This window comes from Protopterus annectens, chromosome 4.part0 (genome assembly GCF_019279795.1).
Source record: "Protopterus annectens isolate FY-2018-M chromosome 4.part0, PAN1.0, whole genome shotgun sequence".
In the NCBI taxonomy this organism is placed as follows: domain Eukaryota; kingdom Metazoa; phylum Chordata; order Ceratodontiformes; family Protopteridae; genus Protopterus; species Protopterus annectens.
Window position 1 is genome coordinate 400,885,215 of NC_056733.1, and position 15,798 is coordinate 400,901,012.

Consider the following 15,798-nt stretch of genomic DNA (forward strand, 5'->3'; position numbering starts at 1 on the left):
AGACTAGCTGTATTTCTGCCTGTAAGTCATTTTCCAGTTGTGCACTTACCTTGCTTTATTTAAAAAGTTTAAAGTTTCAAATTTCTAATTTTGCAAAGTTTTAATTGAGTTCATTGTTCTGGGTTATACACTCAAGTGCATTAGCCTTTCTGTGCTTATTTACTGTATAACTGCATTGTTTAGCCTGATTTATCAAAAAAAAGTCTATCTTGTTTTCTAATTTCCCACCTTTTCTAACTAGAATAGTCCAGTTTTCAGGCTTTGCTGGTTTTGGGACTGTAGTTTCAGTGGAGCTATCTAGACCTTGCTGTGGTAGAGGGAGGTCCTACCAGTGAGAGTGGGAGCATTGTACTGCCTATCTAAGACTAGAGGAGTAGTTCCCAGCTCTGAAATTGCAATTTTATTGGCCATTTTGGGTTGATTTTGATCCCTTTCAAGTTTCTGGGATAAATTTGTGCACTGCAAGGCTAAGGTTAAACTATTCCCGGTGCCAGAAAGTTTGCTCTTCAAAATTTCCCTTAGAACTAGCTAGTTTATCAGCAGTAGCATTAAGATCTGTATACCTGTGACTAGCACTTGCTCAAAAACTTGCTAAAAAGTACTAGGAAGCCTTATTTGTAACAAGCACTCACCTCTCCTTGGTAATAAGGAGAAAATAGTCATAGGCACTAGACAGCATACAATTGGAAGTACCTTGCCAAAAAGAAAGGGAAAACAGCTCTTGCACTACACAAAGAAAGCACCTATCCAGGCATGTCCAAGGGTCAGTTGCAGTGATTTCTCCTGTCCACCTGGTGAATTTGGGCATAATGGGGCACTGCAGCAATGGCCTCATGTACACAGGCAACCCTCTCCTCCAACCACCAAACACTACTACCTGCAAGAGATGCACTTACATAGTCAAACTGGAAGAAAAGCTCTTTCCAACCAAGATTGTGCTAGACAGTTAAGAGGAGAAGGTTAACACCCACACAACACCTCAAATAACACATAGTCCTTCAAAACCCACACCACCAAAACCCACACATAGCAACACAAAACCCACATATGTGGAGGCTCTTAACATTAACCTGCCCAAGCAAGAAGGACCTCCAAAGCTGAAACGCAAACAAACACCACCCCCAAACACAACCAAAGCATCACATAGCTCACAGCATGAGTGTGTCACCCAACAGCATCCCCTAAGACAACGTACCCAACACTTTAGTCATAGGTGACTATATAGTCAGGCACACTGATGTCCCACTCACCAGGCTGAACAAAGAGAAAATTATAGTTAGTTGCCTGTCAGGTGCCAGGATCCACCACATAACACATGCACTCAAGTCACTCCACAACAGGTGCAAATATGAAACTGTCATTGTCCATGTTGGAGTGAATGACTTGAGACGTACCTCCCTGGACTACATAAAAAGAGACATGGAAGAGCTCTCGGATCATGTAGCATAGGCAGGATGACCGTAGCCCTGAACAGCATCCTGCCATTGCCCAGAATGATACCACAGTATAAGGACAAATTGATTGACTTCAATAATTGGCTAAGCTTTTGGTGTCATTCAAAGGAGATCCAGTATCTGTCTGCCTGGGACGATATGATCAAAAAACCATGATGCTTTGCAAAAGATGGTATGCACCTGTTGCCCCTGAGATTCAGGTTACTGGCTAAGGCTCTTGCCACCCCTATAGTGCCTTTTTTAGGCAAGGTTAAACAGACAAAACTACCACTGTAATGGGTGCAAGCAAGCAAAATCTGAAGGTAATGCTACTCAATGCTACAAGTCTAAACCTCAAGATGCACTCTCTCGATGCTCTCCTAAAAATGGAGGACATCGATATCTGTGCAGTAACTGAGACCCGGTTCAAAGGTCCAGAAAGCACCCCTGCAATACCAGGCTACAACTCACACCACACTTTTTGGCCACCAAACCAGAACCAAAACACTAAAGTTAGAGGACTGTCCTTATTCACCAAGGATATTCACACCTCCAGGCTGGTTGCCCAACACAATGCATCTGAAATTCTCCAGGTGCAACTAACACTAGGTAAGACTGCAATACAAATTGTATCTTGCTACAGATCCCCCATCATGCCCCAAGATTCTCACTACACCTTTATAAACATACTGGAAAATATTAAGACACATCCAAACACCATAATACTGGGTGATTTCAACTACCCTGCCATTAACTGGGAAAACTACTCCTGTACCAACACCTTTGCTCAACGGTTCTTGAAATTCATAAATTCCAATGCCCTAAAGCAACTGATTCATAGTCACACCAGGGGTACCAATATTTTAGACATGGTCATTACCAACATGGGAGATCAATGCTCCACACCAGTGCTCACCCCCTCGTTGGTCAGATCAGATCACAAGCTAATCACCACTGACATCCCCATCCCACCCCCATCCCCTTTTAAGGAAACCTCCTTAAAAAACTTCTCCAAAGCCGACGTCATGCTTCTCAAGTCAGAAGTAAGAAACCTCATGACATCCATGCAGATGGGAACTGGAAGTTCAACTGCTGAATCTTACACTTAGGTGCTGTACGAGCACATTCACTCATGCATGGACCGAGCCATCCCAAATAAAACCAAGATGCTGTCCTCTAAAAAAAGGAAGCCAATCTGGTGGTCCCCTGCCATAAACAAGCTGTACAACAGAAGGAAGAAACTGTTGCAGGAGAGCGGAAGAACCCAGGATTCAAAAAACTCCCTTACCAGCCTCAGTAAGAAACTGAGATCCCTCATTAAATCCTCAAAAGCTAGTTACGAAAACAAAATTGCCAAAAATGACAAAGACACCCACAAGGCCAACTTCACCCCCCTCTCACCTCATAAAGGGCCCATCTCAATACCAAAAGAATGCCAAATTCTGGTAATCACGGCCACTCAGGTAAAAAAAATGCACTTTCTAAAGCCAAGAATACAGCATTCATGGGACCAGATGACATCCTGGGCTGTGTACTCCATGAACTACAAAATTAACTGGCACTTCACCTAAGTGTCATGTTTAATCATAGCCTCACCTCAGGCTTCGTGCCCACTGAGTGGCGCACAGCTACAGTTATACCACTCCACAAGGGAGGATCCACCTTGGATCCTGGGAACTACCTTCCCATCAGTCTGACAAGCCTGATCTGCAAGTGCATGGAACGTATTATCATGGAACTTATAAACAAAGACATTGGCAACCTTCAAACACTGGACCCCACCAAGTTTGGGTTCATGAAGGGCCGCTCTTGTCTCCTGAACCTGATTGACTTCTTTGAATCAGTCTCCAGAGCTGTGGATGAGGGTAAGACACAGCCTATCTGGACCTTGCCAAACCTTCGACACCATCCCCCACTCTGGAATCATAGATAAACTTACTAAGTTGGGCATAAATCCCTGCTTCACTTGATGGGTTGCCAACTGGCTTACTGACAGAACCCAGACTGTAGCCGACTCCAAATCCAGCCCCAGACAAGTGACAAGTGGAGTACCTCAGGGTTCAGTCCTGGGATGGCTCTTGTTTGGCATCTACTTCTCTGAAGTACAGGCCAACACTAAGGGACTCTGGCTAACAAAGTTCGCAGATGACTGCAAACTGGGAGCCATTATTCAATCCCCAAATTATGTGGATATTCTACAAAAGGGCCTTACAGAAACAGATGCTTGGTGGCAGAGCCATGGGCTCAAGCTTAATGCCAAGAAATGTATAGTTATCCCCTTTGGAAAAAAACATGTACTCATGAATTACCACATAGGTGGCAGTACACTAAACATTGAAAGTGTGATGAGGGACTTAGGGACATAGGTGGACAGTGGTCTCACTTTCGATAACTACATCACCACAACAGTCAGGAAATCCTTCTATGTGGCACACTTCATCACTGAGGGATTTTCATCCAGAAAAAAGGAGGTCATTGTCCCACTGTACTCATCCCTCATTATACCCATTATAGAGTATAACGCCCTGTTTGGTATGTACCTCATAAGACATCTGCAACAGCTGGAAAGGCCACAGAAATACCTCACTAAAAGAATCACAGGCCTAAAGCAGATGCCTTATGCTGACCATCTAAAAAAACTCCAGCTATACTCTGTGGCATATTGTCTACTCAGAAGCAATCACCGCTTAACATACAAGGCCATGTCAATCCCTGAGCTGTTGGACATGCTCCACTTAAAGAAATCCCAATCCCTCAGAGCCACACACTCCAGGGATCTAAACCTTGTCATCACAATGAACAAAACATGCTGGAGGGATTGGTTCCTGACCCAGAGACTCCCCGTACTCTGGAATAAACTGCCCATACATGTCAAGCAGAGTGCCTCCTTGGCTCTCTTCAAAAAGAAACTTGATGATTGGATGGGAGATAGGAAATTCACCCCAGGGATCATGTCAGTTTCCCTGCTATACAAGGGTCCAGGAAAGTAAATAATGTGGGAAGAAATATCCAGGGAATTGTTATGGCTAGGCTTTTATAGGCCCTAGGGCCGATAGCCTAGTACCAACCTATGAACCTATGAACTTGCCTCTTGGAATGCCCTCTTATAATAACAAAAATGTGCCTTATTTGATTTACAAAACCTTTTGAAATGGTTCCACTTATTGTAAGAATGACACTGCTAACCAAAAGCTAAGCACTTTTCTCTTTTGGGTTCATGATTTCCAGTGACAGTTGACAATAAAATTTGGTACTGTAGTTAGCTTCATTGGTTTATAGTTGGTATTAGAAGTGGAGGTAACCATGAACCCTTTTTGCTTTACTGAGCATGCCCTGGAATTTTCTGAAAAGACTCTGGGCTTCCCAGGGAATGTTACAGGACCTGTAGAAGCTGTCATGTGCTTGGGCCTGTTTTGTTTAACCACATGCTGCATACTATCTGCATGAGCTTTGTCACTGTGCCTTCCGCATCTATTCTCATTTGTAAGCATACTCGTGTGCCTTTCTGTAAGCTTCTATATCTGACAAATCTCAATGGCCTTATTTAATCTTAAATCATTGTCTCAAAGGAAAATCTTTCTCACTGTGTCATTATTAATACCACACACTAGCCTGTCCTTTATCAACTCATTTCTGAACTCACCAAATCTGCATGGTTTACCCTTATTTCTCAAATCAGTTATACATGCTGCAAAAGTTTCACAAGGCTTTTGATCCCTTTTGTAAAATAAGTGCCTTTCCATTGTAACATTCATTTGGGGTTTACACATTTCTCTAAATTTACATTTTAAGCATTCCCTTGTTTCAGCCAGTACCACTGTATAGTGGTCTTCCACCTCCTCTGCAACACAGCAGATGCATACACAAATGAACACTCTCTTTCAATACCTTGAACCAGCTAAATTAAGCAAAATATCTGCTTTTGTACGTGTCTTTGTCAGAAAAAGTAGCCTGTATGAAAATATTGTATTCTTGCTCAAACACTCTCCAATTTTCTGCAATATTATTATTAAACACAAGTGATGCAGGTCTGGAAAATGCTTCTGACAGGACCACAGATTATAGTAAAACACAATACAAAATTGGCCCTTGTAATTATGTATGAACATTCATCCACATCAGGTACTTGTAATAATATTCAAATGCACAAGCTCTTTGAAATACTGTACTCTGTGAAATATGCTTCGAAATAACTTTGCTAAGTATTCTTTGAAACAACTTTACCTTGTGAGATAACTGCACTGTAATACTGCACACACTTGCAAACACTTTACACATCTTGGATACGTTGAATAGCTTTAGTTAATACAAAAAAGTAGCACATAGCAAAAAATATGGTTGTCTTCCCTTTTTTGTACATTTTTTGAGATGTGGGTATTGTTTCAAACATTTTTGTAATTATTCCAAATATTTTTATCAGTACGTTGCAGTTTTGGACAGTTTGTTTAATAAGAATTTCATTTTGTGTGTTCCGAGTGCTTCATTATATATTAATAGCAAAAGAAATTATTTAAGCAAGTTTTAGTACCTGGAATTTGTTTCTAACCTGTTTGTGAGTTGGTTGAGCAGTAGGGATGATCCACTCCTGTATATTCCATCAACTGTAACTGGTTGCCTCATGGCTGTAACTCTGGATCCCATTCTTAGACCATGTCACTCTTCGTATGTGCATTAAGAAGATATTGAGGCTTGGGTGTTCATTTAAGTAGTTTATTGTATACAAATACATCAGGATGGATGGCAGGAACATTAAACTTAAACTATATAACTGACTGACTACATACTTCCATGCTCACACTCTGGCTGCTCACTCAGAATGGCACTTGCTTCCATATGCTCAGTACCTATATGCATGTGCTGACTTACTGGAAAGCTTCTTAAAGATATATCACACACACTGATCTACAGGAAACTCCTATATCTTCACATATACTACAAAGGTGCCTGTAAGCATAGAGCTGCTTTGCTGCATGGGTTTGTGCATCACTAAGCACCACAGGACTACAACAATTGAATATATCCAGTTTCTACTTTTAGATGTGTAGCAGATATCTGCTGTATATATATGAGTGCAGCTCAGCATCACTAAGCAACTAGCCACACAGTGCAAACAAGCACATGAAAAAAAAATAATAATTAACTACAACTGAATACATCTGGTTTCTATTTTTAGATGTGTAGCAGATGTCTACTGTATATGTGAACAAAGCTAAGCACAGCTGTGCAATGTACTCCACCATGCAAACAAGCACATAAAAAATAATAATTAACTACAACTGAATATATATCTGGTTTCTATTTTTTGATGTATAGCAGATGTCTACAGTACATGTGAGCAAAGCTAAGCATAGCTGTACAATGTGCTACACTGCTCAAACAGGCACATAAATGTAAAAAAATCAAGTTACAATTTCAGGTAGTACAATCTGTTGTTCACCTTTCCATCCAGGTTAACTGGCCAAAAGGCATTGTGCTGTGCTTACCAACTGTCCAGATTGTTTCTGGACAGTTTAGAAGTAAGGGACATCCTCTGCACTCTTGCTAACATAGATTCAATATCCATGTTACTGAGATCTCACATGGTAGGGCACCATAATTAATATGTATGGCATGCTGCCGAGGAGGAACCATGGCTGTGTACATGGGTACATCCCATGTAGGCTCTTCATGGTGCCTACCTGGATTTTATTGAACCCTGGGGAATGTTTATTGTCACCATAAAGCTTTAAATAGTGTAGCAATGCAGTTGTGCTATTTATTTTTCTAGTATAGTTGACATTAGACTTGTTACTGACATATCCATTTTCAAGTGCATGGGTGCAGGACACAAATTAGTCTGTGTAAATATGTGTTCAGTCACTAACAAGTCTCTTCCCTTTCATTGTGTTTTTAAAATGACTTTTGATGTGTTAAGACTAACTGGGCAATAGCCATAGTAATACATGCCAAACACCTCCTTTACATAGTACACCACTGAGCAACTGGTTTGCATGAACAATGGCTAAGTGTTATTGCACGTGAAATACAGATTTAATGACTACTACTTGATCTTGAGAAGTAGTTATGCTCCCCTACCCTGCCCCAAATCCCACCCAACCCAACACCTCTAAACTTATACCCACTAAACCAAACCCACAACCAGACCACCCTATCACACCTAACCCCACACAGTCTAACACACAGCAACTACCACACCCTTGGCATCTAACGACCCCCCACCACATACTCACAAGCAATCTTTCCCCTCCCCACACCCTACCATATTGACATCCATTACTTAAAACAAAATGAAAATTATCCTAGGTTGGCTCCTCCTCACCCTCACTATACTAAAAAACATCACTCATCCTACCACCTCACTACAAAACACAAAATACCATACCACACTCACCTACATTACACCAAGCACACACACATACTTCCCCATCAGTGCTTCACTATTTAAAGACAGCTCAACACTACACATATATAAAATACAATTAACAACTACCTATACCACAAATCTATCAGATATATACCACACAACAATAACACATATAATAAAACACATAGTACTAGTTACAAAACAACTTCTCATATCAGGAGACATACACACTAACCCAGGACCAAGAATACCTTACTTCAGCCTAAACAAAGAACAGACGTACTTTTCATTAACATCAATACCTGAAGTATAACTAACAAAATTCCTGATATACATGCATTTATAACTCACTACTCCCCAGACATAGTAACCATAAGTGAAACTTGGTTAAAACTCAACATCCAAAATGAAGAAATTCTCCCACCAAGGTATAACATAGTAAGGCAGGATAGAACAGGCAGAAAGGGAGGTGGACTTGCCATGCTATTTAAAATACACTCAACATAAACCCCCTTAAAACCCCATAACCACATTTCAGAATGCTGAAACCTTTGTCTCACTTTGTTCATGAATAACACCAAAAAATCAATATAATCTGCTGTTACATCCCTCCAGGCAACAACTCTCCCATCATAGAAGAAATCATACAATGGATCTCAAATAAACTACCCCAGGAAACTATCCTCCTAGGTGACTTAAACACAGACTGGTTAGCTTGTAACTCCAACAACCCCATAAACAATATCAATCACTATGGCTTTACCCAGCACATTTAGGAGCCCACTAGAGTTGACAAAAAAATCCCACAAATCAATCTTAGACCAGACACTAGTTAATTGCTCAAAACAAAAATATTACACCAGATGTCTACCAGATAGCCTAAGCTGTCACCTCCCCACATTCCTTGTACACAAGCACACCAATCTTCCCAACCCCATAATTTATAGACACATTAGAGATGACAGTAAACTAAATACACAAGACCTTAACAACATCCTAAGACAACGTAAATGGGACCCACTGCTAACATGAGGACTAGACCAAGCAGTTGACTACTTCAACCACACTTTCACTACCATCCTTAACTCAATTGCACCCATTAGAAGAATCAAAATCAAGGCTAACTATGCTCCATGGCTAAGCAGGGAAACAAGAGCCCTTCTAAAAGCTAGAGACAAATCTTGGAAAGCATGGAAAAGAGATACCACAAACGTATCCAAGCAAAACTACCAAAAACTAAGAAATCAGGCAAAAAAATAAACCAAGCTTGATAAACAAAACTATTTCCTTAATATCCAAAATAAACACACAAGTGACCCCCAAAAGTTCTGGCAGGCCAACAACTCCCTACTTAACCCAGGAAAAACATTCACTCCACCTCCCACTGCCAACAATAACACCAAAGACATTGCCTCACAATTTAACCATTTCACTGAAACCATCCTATCCTTATCTTCTCAGCTCTCAAATAACAACCACTCTTACACTCCTAACCAACCCCTTAATAACATCCCCACCTTTATCCTCTCACCTGTCCCAACAGCTAAAATTAAAAAAAAATGCTACAAAAACTTAAACCTACTTCCCTTGCTGCAGACAACCAGCCAATTTATTAAAAATAGCACCTGACTCCCTATCTTACCCTGTTTCCACTCAGTTCAGGAATCCTACATCCCACAGTTATGAAAAGTATCATATATTATCCCTCTACATAAAGACAGAAAGTCTTATGAATTTTCTAACTACCACCCATAGCCATCCTATCCCCCTTATCTAAAATACTTGAAAGGTGTATTCACTCTAGAGTTATGCAATTCTTGAACACTAGTAATCTCCTCTCACCCGCACACCATGGCTTCTGGCAGCACCATAGCACAACTGCTCTCCTCTCTTTTACAAATACAGTTAACTTACACAGAAATAACAACAACTTTGTATCTGCAATATTTTAGACCTATCTAAAGCATTTGACATGGTATTACATACCATACAACTAGACTCCATGGCCTCCCTATCCTTCACCCCTCCCACTATAGCCTGGTTTAAAAGTTACCTATCAGACAGACAACAATCTGTCCAATAGCAAAATAAAGTATCTCCCCCACTTCCAACCACTATTGGTTTCCCACAAGGTTCAATATTAGGCCCTCTACTCTTCCACCTGACATGCTACATTTATACAATATGCACATGACTCAACACTCATCTGCTCAACACCATCACTCATGGCCCAGCAAGAACTTACACAGGAATCCTTTACTGCAGTGGAAAGCTGGATTACACAGATCCAACTCATCCTCAACCCCAACAAAACCAAATTATTCATATTCACTCCCAACAAAACTAAATATACCCATCAACTTTTATAATCACATCCAAAAATGGTACTAAGATCTCCCCCTCTGACCACACCAAACTCCTTGAAGTAGAAATTGTCAATAAACTACTATTTGACATGCATATATCACAAACAATCAAAAAGGTCCACAACAAAATGGGAACACTATACAGGCACAAAAAATTACTATCTAATAATCCACGAATCAAGCTAGCCCAAACACACCTACTGTCCACTCTCATGTACGCAGCACCAATCCTTACCCACACAAGAAAACAAGAAATGGAATGACTCGAATCATGTTACAATAAAATCGTCAAATTTGCTAGTAACTCAAGCTTCAAAACCCATCACTGTCAGGCATTGTATGAACTTAAGTGGTTAGAACTTCCACAACTACTCAAATATCACCAATTAATACTTGCCTACAATATTGTGAATTATCCCAACAAAACCCCATCCCTAAACCAACTTCTAACCCAATACATATCAAATCGCCCCTCCGCTCTTCTGAAAAATTTCTCCTCTGCATCTCCAAATCCAACAACCCTGCAGGCAAAGCTCTATCCTCCCACAATATAGCCAGAATCTGGAACAACCTTCCTCCTACTCTGACCTCTGCTCCTTTGACTACTCTATTTAAAAATTCTCTCAAAGTTCACCTAATGAATACTTGGCTATGCCCATGCATTACATAAAACTCCTACCTCATGTAAAAAATAAGCTTGCTACTCAAATAGATTTTGGTTCCTCTGTTACAAACCCAGGAATCCCTACTGCAAACCTCAAAATGTTTTTTCTATATGTATTTAATCAAGAATTGCTTCTTTCTGTAAAAAAGTGTTTTTATCCATGATTCTAATTGTTAATTGCATTACATCTGTTAACTATATTGTACTTATACGGAGATTTTCTCCTCGGGCCTCCACTGTAAATGGGCCTGTGTGCAGTCAGACTATCCCAGTAAACAAATGTAAAATAAAAAATAAAAGTAAAATAAAATAAAAAAAATGCTATGGGAGAAATAGCTGAGAGATACTATGATGTTCATATTGTAGTTTATATTTGAAATGTGTCATAACTTTTTTGACATTAAGAAGTGTTGCAGTTGTCTCCTCCATTTGAGTGAAGTTCAGTGATGAGCAAATGTGGGTCTCTGCTTAAATTGGAAAATAGTAATATTTCTGATGGTTCACCTTCCTTTACACAAACATGCTAAGTGGAGAGGTGCAGCCTTCAGCATTTTAGACAATACTCAGTGTAAACAAGTACACCTGCTGCTAGTTTTCTCTGTGGCAGCAGATGTAAGAGCAGTATTCTCATGTTCAGAACACAAATGACACAGGATTCCAATCCAGGTCAATTTTTTTTACACATGGTATCAGGATGCCGTTACATAAGAAATTATGATAATTCCTGCAAATGTGAGAAGTAATGACTACAGTGAAGTACCATATAAAATAAAATCAGTCAAGTAATTTATGTCAACTGTACACAAATGGATTTGCATATTTATACATTCAGCAGTCTAAATAAATGTTAAGTTTAAATGTTTCAAAGTACTGCCGTTAATCTTCTTAAACTCTGTGTTCCTATAGTGCAGGAAGTTTAAGCACCATTGCATGGAGATAACCAGAGCAATGCAGCTAAGGCCATAAGACTGGAAGAGACATTCACTGTCACTCAGCATTGGTGGATGACGCCAAACTCTGTGCAAAACTCTGTCCCAATGCAGGGGACAAAACATGAAGGGCTTTATTATGTGACATTTCTGCCATGTGTGCGATGTGGAATTCTATTTTTAACCAGATTAAAAGTGTGAAAATGGGGTAGATAGGAAAGTGGTGAAATGGGGGCAAGAAGGGGGAAGAGCAAAGGTTAAGCAATATAGAAATGTGCAGGAGGGAATTATGAAAGAGCCATAGCTATCCATTTTTTCAACAGTGTAATATGAACATGGATAGAAAATTGATTTAATTTGGTCTTTGATGACAACAAAGATGGACGACAGCAACGCAATTATGTTATAGCCAATTGGACTGAATCAAGTGTGTCGAGAAGATACATGTGCGAGGTGGAGAACTATGTATGGGAATTATTTTTTTTTTCTTGTGAGACAGAGGCCCAGTTTTTTTATTTTATTTCAAAAAAGAGAAGAATGTTGGGGAAGGGATGTAGGAATGTCAGGGTCAGGTAAGTATGGCAGGTGAGGAAGCAGCTGCAGACAAACAGGACAAACAAGACAGACACAGGGATGATGAGGGACACAAAACTTTAGGGAACACTATGACTGGAGATAGGGAGGGGACATGCCTGCCAAGCATGGGAACAGTGAAAATCTAGTCCTCACCCTCAGAACTGTTATCACTGTCCATTTCCTTGGCTTCTTGTTGGATTGCTTGACATTTGAGTTTTCTCTGCATTCCCACAAGCAACTTCTCCAGTTGGATGAGGCATGCACCTATACTACTTTTTAAAACCTCACGCACCATGTCTGGCAGCTCCTGGTGGGTGATGAAATCCTCACCTCCACCAATACTCTGGGGGGTACCACTGCACCACCTGCCGGGGTAACACTACCTGATGTTGAGGGCCCAGATAGTGCAGGGGCTGCTGAGACAGTGCTGCCAGATTTTGTCCCAGATGTGCTGGGCATTGGTGCAATAGCCATTGGAGAGGTGGCAGGCTATGCCACAGCAGTTGCCTACCTCCCAGTACTGGAAATCATTCTGTTGGTTGTCAGAAAATTATGACATCAGAACAGTGTGAACACACATATACAAATAAAAAAAGAGAGATAAGGGGAGGAGTAAGTGGGAAAAAAAAGATAATTAGAACCATTATATGTCGCATACAATAATTTAGAACAATACAAATATATATTTTACGTTAACTATACTTTTAAAAAAATCAGAATAGGACTGAGAATTATTCCAAATAATCCTTGAAATATGCATACATTGTACATATGCTTTAAAAATAATGCAGATTATGTTATCAACATGGGATTTATGCCAATTTTTTTGAAATTCATAATTAATTTTTAATAGTAGGGCAGCCAAGGTGGTGCAGTGGTTAGCATTTCTGCCTCACAGCAAGAGGTTCTCCTGTTCGATTCTCGGCTGGGGTGCCTTCTGTGCAGTGTCTACATGTCCTACCTGTGGTCACGTGGGTCTCCTCTGGGTGTTCTGGTTTCCTCCCACATCCCAAAGACATACAGTAGGTGGATTGGACACTCTAAATTGGCCCTAGGTGTGAGTGCGTGCGTGTGTGTGCCTTCTGTGGAAGGTTGGGCGTCGGGCTGGCAGCTTGACAATGTAAAACTCCACTGCCAGCCATGAGCAGACAGATGATCCACTGTGGCAAACCCTAACTGTGAAAAGCCAAAAGAAGAATTAATTTTTAATAGTATGTATTTGTTACCTGTAAGATTTGAACCCACATCTAAATACACTATTACACTTGACTTCTATAATTACCTTGAGCTACAGAATAAACCATGCATGTTTGCTTTTACAGTTAAGACATGCATGCTTAATTTGCTAGTTATGTATGGAAGAGCATTAATTTTAATAAAATAATGTTAATGTGTGCTGCATCCATACCGTTTTGCTTCTCTGTTTCTTTCCAAGCATTTGCATGACCTCCCTGTTCACTAAAATCTCCTAAGCAGCTGAAAAATAAATAAGGGGAGAAAAAGAGAAAAACGTTATGCATACCAGGCTGGGCTATCTACAGATTTCTAGATCTGTTATCTTTATCTGTATATTTACATAACTGTCGGCTGTCAGCAGTCCTTAACTCATCCAGACACTGATTGAGTTGTTTCTGCTTTCACCATTTCAGGTCATTGTAATGAAGGTTGGATTGCTGTCCATTGTGTGGAATGCCAGTCACAGTGGAGACAGCCTTGGCTAGACTGTTCCAAGTCTCCCATTTACATTAAGATCCAGTATAGTCCCCCTGCAGCAGCCTATGGCTGTGGCACTTTACAAGGAATGCATTGAATATTCTTGACTCCTCCACACCTCATCTTTGAGCCCTGAATTGGGAACCATCTTTTCCAGCTCCTGCAATGTCTGCTTAGGTCATCCAATAACAGTTAAAGTGTTTTCCTGCCAATTGTGATATCACATTTTACAGCCAATACACAAACCAGTACAACAATGCCAACCACATTTGGATAATGTTAAGTGGAGAGCAATGTTTCCAAACAGCGAAGTCTGTTTATGAACTAGGAAGGGTAATGTGACTGTTGACATTAATTCATTGCTTATAAGCTGCTATACCTGTTAAATGAGATGACTTTTAAAATGTGAATTGGGAGGCTATAAACTTTATGACTTGACACATGTTTTGTGGGGCCTTACACACTGATAAAAGTAATTTGTGCAATATGGGATTCAAACCTATGTAAAATAGAGAATGCATGTTCTTCCACATAGGTATTTTTTCCTCATTGCCACAGAAGAAGTGCTTGTCAGGCATGCTCATTAGTTATATAGACATATGAAAGAGAGAGTGGTGATACACTTCAGTTAACCATGTATGTGTGTGACCTAACATGGTCCTGGTTTATGCATTTGCATGTGTGATACAGGAGAGATGTGTGACAATATACTGGAAATGCATATACTTGTATTATTTTCAGGAAATATTTTTAAGTTCTGAGTCAGAATGCACAGTAAATTCCCTTTTTTAGCTATTCTTGTGTTATGTGAGTTGTGTAGATGACTATCAGTACAGTATGAAGTCCATCCCTAGGCAGAAAAAGAAATTAATTACAGAAACATAATTCTTAGGATACCCCTAGTCACACATATAAGTCATATGATATCAGCTCCTATACATAGTTATTGTTATGTATAATTATCTTTATAGTGTTATTTTTTATATAAATTCAGTAGAGCAGCATTAATAAAATTTGGAGTGTGCTGGATTAGAACTCTGGCTCCCCTGTATGGTAGACATTAACTTTCACCTGTTAGCAAAGGGAAAGCTAGGCTGCAGGTGTATTTTTGCACTCATTATTGTCTAGAGTGCTGACTGCCGCACAGTGCTGCTTACTGTGTTTGTATGACGGAAGGTGGGCTAAGTAACAATGTATAATTTCTGTGAGTTACAATGTATCTTTTTTGTTTGCAGGTGTTGTGCATGAATGCTGCCCAACACATAATGGTTCATAGGTTGATAGGTTGGTACTAGGCTATCGGCCCTAGAGCCTATGCAAGCCTAGCCATAACAATTCCCTGGATATTTCTTCACACAATATTTACTTCTCTGGGCCTCTGTCTAGCAGGGTGACTGACATGATCCCCAGGGTGAATTTCCTATCTCCCATCCAATCATCAAGGTTCCTTTTGAAGAGGGCCAATGAGGCATTCTGCTTGACATGTATGGGCAGTCCATTCCAGAGTATGGGGAGTCTCTGGGTCAGGAACCTATCCCTCCAGCATGTTTTGTTCATTGTGATAACAAGGTTTAGATCCCTGGAGTGTGTGGCTCTGAGGGATTGGGATTTCTTTAGGTGGAACATGTCCAACAGCTCAGGGTTTGACATGGCCTTGTATGTTAAGCAGAGATCGCCTCTGAGTAGACGATATGCCATAGAGTATAGCTGGAGTTTTTTTAGACGGTCAGCATATGGCATCTGTTTTAGGCCT